The sequence below is a fragment of the Daphnia pulicaria genome, chromosome 6 (genome assembly GCF_021234035.1).
Source record: "Daphnia pulicaria isolate SC F1-1A chromosome 6, SC_F0-13Bv2, whole genome shotgun sequence".
NCBI lineage: Eukaryota > Metazoa > Arthropoda > Branchiopoda > Diplostraca > Daphniidae > Daphnia > Daphnia pulicaria.
In genome coordinates this window covers 18,835,640-18,843,461 of record NC_060918.1, presented here as the reverse complement: position 1 = coordinate 18,843,461, position 7,822 = coordinate 18,835,640, and the positions used below count along the sequence as shown (strand labels likewise).

At 36.6% G+C, this 7,822-nt stretch overlaps 1 long non-coding RNA gene across 1 annotated transcript; it reads right to left on the bottom strand.

The window, feature by feature from the left end:
• Nucleotides 1-2,766: 2,766 nt before the first annotated feature.
• LOC124344425 lies at nt 2,767-5,835 on the bottom strand. Its single transcript, XR_006919740.1, has 4 exons — nt 5,575-5,835; nt 5,194-5,498; nt 3,167-3,342; nt 2,767-3,087 (listed from the first exon to the last, which is right to left on the bottom strand). It is a non-coding gene; the product is annotated as an uncharacterized LOC124344425 (long non-coding RNA).
• Nucleotides 5,836-7,822: the final 1,987 nt, after the last annotated feature.

The following is a 7,822-nucleotide window of genomic DNA, read 5'->3' as shown; positions in this document are numbered from 1 at the left end:
CATGTTTATTGCTTGCTCCCTTTTAGCCGATAGCAATTATTATTATATGTTATATCGAAATTAATATGTTCACGAATATTCATTGAATTAATTAGATATTGAGAATCTGATGTATTCATTTTGTTATTAAGAATCACTCGTTACATTACAAATAAAAAGTAAAATTGCTTGTGTTGTAACGAAAAGAACGCCAATTTATGTATTAATGTATTCAAACAACAAAATAATTATTCAACTAAGGGAAATTTCAAGTTATAACATTGATTTGCGTACGTCGCAATAAATCAAACCTGTTAACTCTTGAAATTATCGCTTTGATTAACCTCACTCAACTTTGAAACATTAGCAAAAGAAGCAGTACATATATTATATAAGAATTTTCCCTAATTTACTGAAAAGCTAAGCAAAAAATATTAATGTTGTTTTTAATTTGAACGACTTTGTGACTACAAATTTCCTTATTTCTAGCCTTGTACGTACGTCCGACCTTTAAGGATATCTGCAGTATTTTCGCTTGATAAAATTGTTTCGCCTGTTGAAGCCATACCACCGTTTAGGTATCACTGAAAAAGTTTCTTTTAAAGCCATAATAGCCTTCTCTTTTATTAATTTTCAAAACAACCTTATTTTTCCTTTTCAAAAATATATTGGCATAATAAGATGCTGATTACTATCAAACAAAATATGACTTAAAGAAAGCTAATCGCGATAAAAATAAATTGGCTTAAGCAAAGTCAATATTTAAAAAAAAATGGCTTAAGGAAACGCGGGAGGGCATGTTGCGCATTCCCTTACTTATCGACTTCTTTTAGACCAACCCACAGTGGCATAACTCAGAATCGCAATGACCTGAGTCATGCACGTCAAAAAGTTAGCAAAACACTTAACACAGGGTCATTACTAGAACTTCCGCGTGTAATCCATAACCTTTTCCGGATTACAAGTCCCTATGCTTCACCAGCAGAAAGTTTATCTTCAACGCCTCTCCGTTTTCACGTTTTTAATCAGGTATATAAGAACGTTCGATCAACACCTATACAGAGACAACTGAAGAGACAAAAGAATTGGCGAAAAAGAGTAAAAGCACACCAATGTAGGGTAAAAATGCGAATCTGGACAGTTGAAAGTGAAAAGTTCGGACAAAAAAAAAATACCAAAATTAAATTTTCATTATTTTATTATGTATTAACATCAATTAACGGATAATTTCAAGGTGAATCGATTGATGTACAGTATCCGCACAGAAATTGGGCCAGCGATTTTTCTGTCCTAAACCATCTAGCGGCTGGTCAGAAAAATTGAAGTCTTTGTTTTTGGAAAAAGACTGTAGGCTAAAGAAACTGATTTATTTTCCAGACCAAGAAAAAGTAAAACTTTTTAGCATTCCAGACTGCCTCGTTTCAAGGTGAGACGTAGCCTAGAGTGCTTAAAATGTGTATTTTTCTGATTTTCAGAAAATTACTTTTTTTCTTTCTCTGGGAAAGTGCATCATTTTCCTCAACCTTCAGCCTTTTATATTGAAGTGTTACTGCTAGAAAAAAATTCTTATTAAGAAATTTTTATGAATTTTTCCAACTTTGTTCAATAAGTTAACAGTAACCTCGGATTTTTTTAAAACTTCATAACACTTTTAACTTTCTTTTATCAATGTTTGTTGAAACAAAGAATACACATACTTTGCAGGTTAACGTCAAGCAATAAATATTTTGTAATATTTATTAAAAAATGCATTGATATATTTAAAAAAATTGTTTTTCGCCCAGTTTTTACCCGGACCATGAGTCATGGCCCGGGGGATGGCCCAAGACCCGTGCTGGTATAATTTTTGTGTCTCGTAACCTGTCATTTTTTGCTATTTTCCCAGCCCGATAAACCCGTATTAAAAAGACCCCATAAATTAAATCCATATAATAAAACCCTAGAGGCTACTAGATGGAGAAATGGTATCCCGTCTTGTTAAAAGTCTTGGCGTTCAATTGCCATCACCATGACTGTCATCTGCTAAAGCGGCGGTTACTCACTTTACTTTGGTGGCCAAGAAGAACTTAATTCTATGCTTGAGGTAGAATCAGCATCGGTACACATTTTTGACAGAGCCTTTTGGGAGCAGGGTTTCTTTCTTTATAGTTAAAACTTTTGTTAAAATTTGAATTTTGTGATGAATTTTGTTAAAATCATTTTTGATTTTATGTACACATTAAACGTACGTGTATAATTTAAATCTAAATCAAAAAAATTAAAATTATTTTCATACATTTTGGGATGTGATTCATTTGAATATAAGGATGATACAAAGATGATCCTTGAAAAGGTTCATTTTTGATCAACCGGACTGCAATTGCAAGCAGCCTGTTCCTTTGCCTCCACCATACATGACCCGGGATTACATCCATGAAATCCCATGCGTTATGCACAACAGTGCAATTAAAAAAGAATTAATTCATTAAGTTAATAAATTAATCCACGTTAACGTCGTCATCGTTTGTTGTTGTCTTGAAATTGCACATTTTTATTTATTATTATTTAAAAAGTTCAATTTTAATTTAAGGATTCTGTATTGGTATAATATTTTGAGTACACGCCAAAATAAATGTAAAATATATAACTACTTTATACGTAATGGAGGTTTTATTACACGCCCACATTTAGAACCTGTTGAAGTACAAGGTTTATCCTCGTAAATGAAATGGTCTTACAACTTTTCTGTATTTGACACATCATCTTTGTTCTTGTTGTTACGTGGGATTTTGGTACTAAGCAGTTTTCCTTTTCTCGTTTCGACATGAAGTGTTCTTCAATCTTTTCAGTATCTGGTGTATAAGTCAAAATGCGGTTTTTCCCCAATCTGTTGGAAGCCCTGCGTGCAACTGTCGGTGGAATAACCTCAGGATAACACCTCAGTAGTAACATCACACGTTGCAAGGATGTCCGAACATAAGATAGAGAATTAAAAAAAGGAAATAATGACTAGTGAAATAAATTTTTCATAACCGTTTGAATTTCCCTGGGCTGGTTTCGTTAATATGTTCATTGAACCCAAATGAGTGTGAGCCTCAGCAGTGTCTCTTCTGGTAGACAGGGTACATTCTGAAAGAACACATTTAGAAGCAAGTAATGACAATTTTAGTATTTTGGCTAGTACAAAACGAGTTACTATTACAATTACAAATTTTTGAGAATTTTTGAACCCGTCCCAAAGTTTCCAGTTGAGTGGCAAACCGAAGAGGAAATAAATATTCCCCTAATTCTTCTAATATTCCAGTGTTGTTGTTGTTGTCGTTGTTGTTGTAGGGATGTATTCTACAAGTCCCGGTTATTTGTATAAAGTTGGTTAACGGATGGCTGCAACACCGGTGGTCATCGCATAGAGAGAGAATTAGATGGAATAGATGGATGGAGATTAACTGTTGAAAGAGAAACGCTGGGGAGGGAGAACTTGCGTATCGGTTACGATTCAAAAAAATGTTGATATTAAACAATAGAAAAACGGTCGATGCCCAGATTGAATTCGAGCAACAACAAAAAAAGAGAGAGGAGAAAAAAATCTCAATCCTTATAAAACAATTTCATTTTGGCGCCACACAAGAAGTCGATTTTCAAAAAGTTATAAAACAAAAATGAAATCGAAATAAAAACAAAACATCAAACACGTTTTTGAATTGCCCTGAAGCTTGGGCAATCGTAATAACGTAATGATGAATACAAGATGAAACATCCATCTAGACAAAACAACATTTTAAACGGATCTCACTTTCAAGAGGGATAAAAATTGCTGCCCGGATCGATTAGAATAGTCTAAAAGCTCATTATTCCCATCGTGATTAATTTTATTCATCATGCAATAATACGAGTAGATTCTCCTACTCGGATCCAGACGCCAAAAAAAGAAAGAAAGATAGACTAGACACTAGTGCACGTATTAATATGGATCGAATTTGTTGTTGGTAATCCTATTACACACGGAGAATAGAGAAAGGGCCAAAAGTTGTTGTCGTCGATTGACTCTCTTGACCGGTTGGATAATTAAAAAAATAAATTTTGTGATGGTAAAGAGACTTTCGATGAATGAAAGCAGCAGACGGAATTTGCACACGAGGTCACGCCAGCAATAGGGGAAAAAGATCCTAGACAGTCTGACTTTTCGCCTCGAACGATTTCATTTTTTTTCTCAATTTCTCACGCAATTTATTTGTGAAAACGGCCAGTGCTATTGCTGCTAACAAGTGCTAACAAGTGCGATTGCTGCCAGTGCTATCCACAAACAGGGAAAAAGAAAGAACTTGAAAACTTGTTTGGAAAAAGTGTCATTCGAGTCATTCGAGAAAAAGTGTGACTTGATGCCGAATCGACCGATTATCTGACTGAGTGGACTAGACTAGAGAATAAAGATCAACGGACCAAGCACTGAGCCTTGAGGGACACCATACTCCAAGATAACGGAAGATGACTCAGCATTACTGCTCTACAATGAGCTGGGAGAGGATTGGAGCAGTAATTTGCCACTTGCCCTACTACAAACGCGATGTCCAGCCTTGTAGCCCCCGAAAAAAACACTGCAATGGGCCAACAGCCGAACTGTCGTATCGTAGACATATCCACTGAATTCTCTCTCTTGGATGACGGCAACATCTGATCAGAAAGACGATGGATCTGCAGGTGCCGAAAAAAGTTTGCAGTCGTTCATTCCATATTTCTCAATTAGGTTAAGTGTTGTATCCTCATGAGAGATGAAATTTGACGATTCTTTCTATCCCTTCACAGGTTAATACCAAGAAATCACGTGAGAGGATTCAAGTTTCAAACTCAGTGGTTATAAAGTCAATGAAAGGTTAAATAGTTTCCTTGCGATTCATTGCAAACGCAGTCGTCGTGACGACGTGACGATAATTGAATATTCGTTACCATTTACTTGAGTGTATAGACACAGACATCCACTGTAAATTGTTTGAAGCCCGCTTCTATAACTCGCTTCTTCAGCTTCTCACCAAAGAGATAGGGGGCCTGCTTGGTTCCATAAAGTGCCTTCAGCACCAAGCGAAGGTGATCTTCTCTCCCTGTTTCCACAAACCTTGGTTGGTTCATGTAGATGGGTTAGTCGATATCAGCGGTGAGGAAAGAATTCTTGATATAAATCTGGACCACCTTCAAATTGTCAAGTTGCAACGATCGACAGGAAAATGCAAAACGACTCACCTTCACGATAAGTTACCGGAGCAAACGTCTTTCCATAATCGATCCCTGGTCTTTGGTTGCATTCAACAGCTGTAAGACGGCATTTTTAACCTTGCCGGAATATTGCCGTAAACTGGTTTCTGTTTCCTTCTCCATTGGTGAGGAATTGGTTTCGTCCCGAAATGAAATTCAAAGGGTGGTACCAAGATCCATGACTTGTGATCATCAAGATCCCACGTTGGGCAAGGATTTCGTGTCTAAATTCGATAGCAACTTGTTTTGCGGCTCCGTGAGCATATTCATGACCGGTTTCAGCAACTCCATGCCTACAAAGTGATAAAAAACTGTGTCAGCTGCTCCGCACAATTATATTGAAAGAGAGAAAACCTATAAATGTATTACCATCAAGGTCAACCTCTTGAGGCATCACTTCTCTTTGAGGCTGTTGAAACAAAGCAAACTTATATTTCAGAACATTAAACGGTGCACACGGTTGTGTTTGTTTTCAATGTTTGGAAATTAGCCAGAGTCTAAAAAACGTCTCATTGAAAACAATCTCCCACGACACTGTGATGATTGATGCACGTAAAACAATTATATTGCACAAACTACAGTTAAGATAAACACGAACACAGTAAGAGTATAGTTACATGTATTGTAGAAACTGGGAAATACACTGCCTGGGAAGAGACCGAGCGTGGGCTTTTTATACTCGAATTTAGGATTGTGACATGGGCACGGATACACAGTTACAGTTGCACCATTAACAGGATGTGGTGATTTGCATTGCACCATTAGAAGCAATCTAAGAATCAAGGCTGAAAGCGCCTGCCTTGTTATAAAAGGCTGTCGGCTTTCGCCTTCTTATAGAAAGGCAGGGGGCTCTCGCTTCGCTACAACACCAACTTTTCTTTGACTGGGGAACCAAATGTGAAAACCCTTGACATTGTCAAGGTATCCTAATACTCCTATTCTATAGCCTTGATAGCTTCTTCTTGCAGAAAAAGCGGCATCGGCACCATTGGTGGTATTTGAGGCAACCGCCACCCCAACAAGTTACAGGCAAAGAATGTGACATCAGCGGGGTTCCACCACTATTGATAGTCTTGAATGGGAATTCTTCAGCTATCAGCCTGTTTGTGATATTCACCATCGTCTTATCAACAACAAGTACACTCGGCAATGTGGATTGACAACATGTAAAGCTGGGTGGTAGAGCATGCAACGTTTTCATGATTAGCTGTTGCTCAGTGACGGGAGAACCAAGATTATGAAATTCTTCAGTAATATCAGACAAAGTTGTAATACGGCTCAACATGTTGTGTTCTGTTGTAATTGAAGCTAAATTTTAAAAAGAACTCTCAGGAATGTGTAACATTTGTTTGTGGTACCTTTGTTGTACTTATAATCGTAAAATTTAGCCATAAGAAGAATGGGTTTGGCTGGGGCAGCCTTTGCAAACTGTAAAAACAATCTATTTTCCACATATCCACCACCCACGAACATCCTTCAATCCGAACCTGCCAACCAATTTCAACATTGCAGTAGAAAATGATTCTAGCTTTAGCATCCTTTAGTTCCCAGGCATCAATTAGATTTTGATTGATCGATCACAACGCCGTCATATTCAATAATCTGTTCACTGAAAAAAGGACATTAGACTTAAACCCAACAACGAAAGACAAAAGAAAACTTTGACCGACTTCAAACACTATATTAATTAAAACTATCATATACTCTATTTCCAACAAAGTACGAAGGATGCATTCAACTCAGAATCACCATATTCTATTTTATTTTTCAACAAACCAACTCAGAATAACTATATTTTACTTATCCCTCAATAAACGATCTCAGATTAACCTTATTCTGTTTCTTTTCTTTATATTAACTTAAATGAAACTCACCCACTTGTACTACTGGAATTGAAATGTCAGACTAAATGTGGTATCAAACCTTCAATCACCAGTAACAACTAGTCATTCGTGAGACTAAACAGTTCACATTGCCGAATGATAACTCCACACCTATTTTAACATATGGCAACTAAAATAACTTTTAATACCTTAGCTGGATAAAACTCTTAAAAACACTGAAATGTCTTAGAACAATCGGGATCATCCTGTTCTTATGAAGAAGTAGGTTGCAGCAATAACGCAAAGAAGTCAAATTCCTGCCATTTTGTTTTGCATTATGATGAATCTTGTGTGATGATTGTCCAAAATTGGTCACGATAATAAAATTGCAGTTACACAAGACAATCTATGTGTAAGAAAAATAAAAGAAAAGGAGCATTGAAGTTTCCCATAACCTGCTGAAGCAATACACACTCACACACATTTACTGTTCTTTACACACATGTGTAAAACTAATTGATCATAAACCACATAAACGATTAAGTCAAATACATGTGTTAGTTAGTATGTGGTTTCCTTTTTTACGTGATACTTTAAACTTACTTATGACACTATCAAGTTACCTTAACCGTAAAAGTAGTTTCTTACAAAGAGGGCCAAGGCTACCTCCTCTGTCATCCAGCTGTTTGATGTTCGGTGCTGTTGAACAAAATTCTAAACATCTTACCTTGGGGGACTGCAGGAATCATGAAAAAGCGTGTTTGTTTAAATTGCTTGTTACCTTCAACACCACA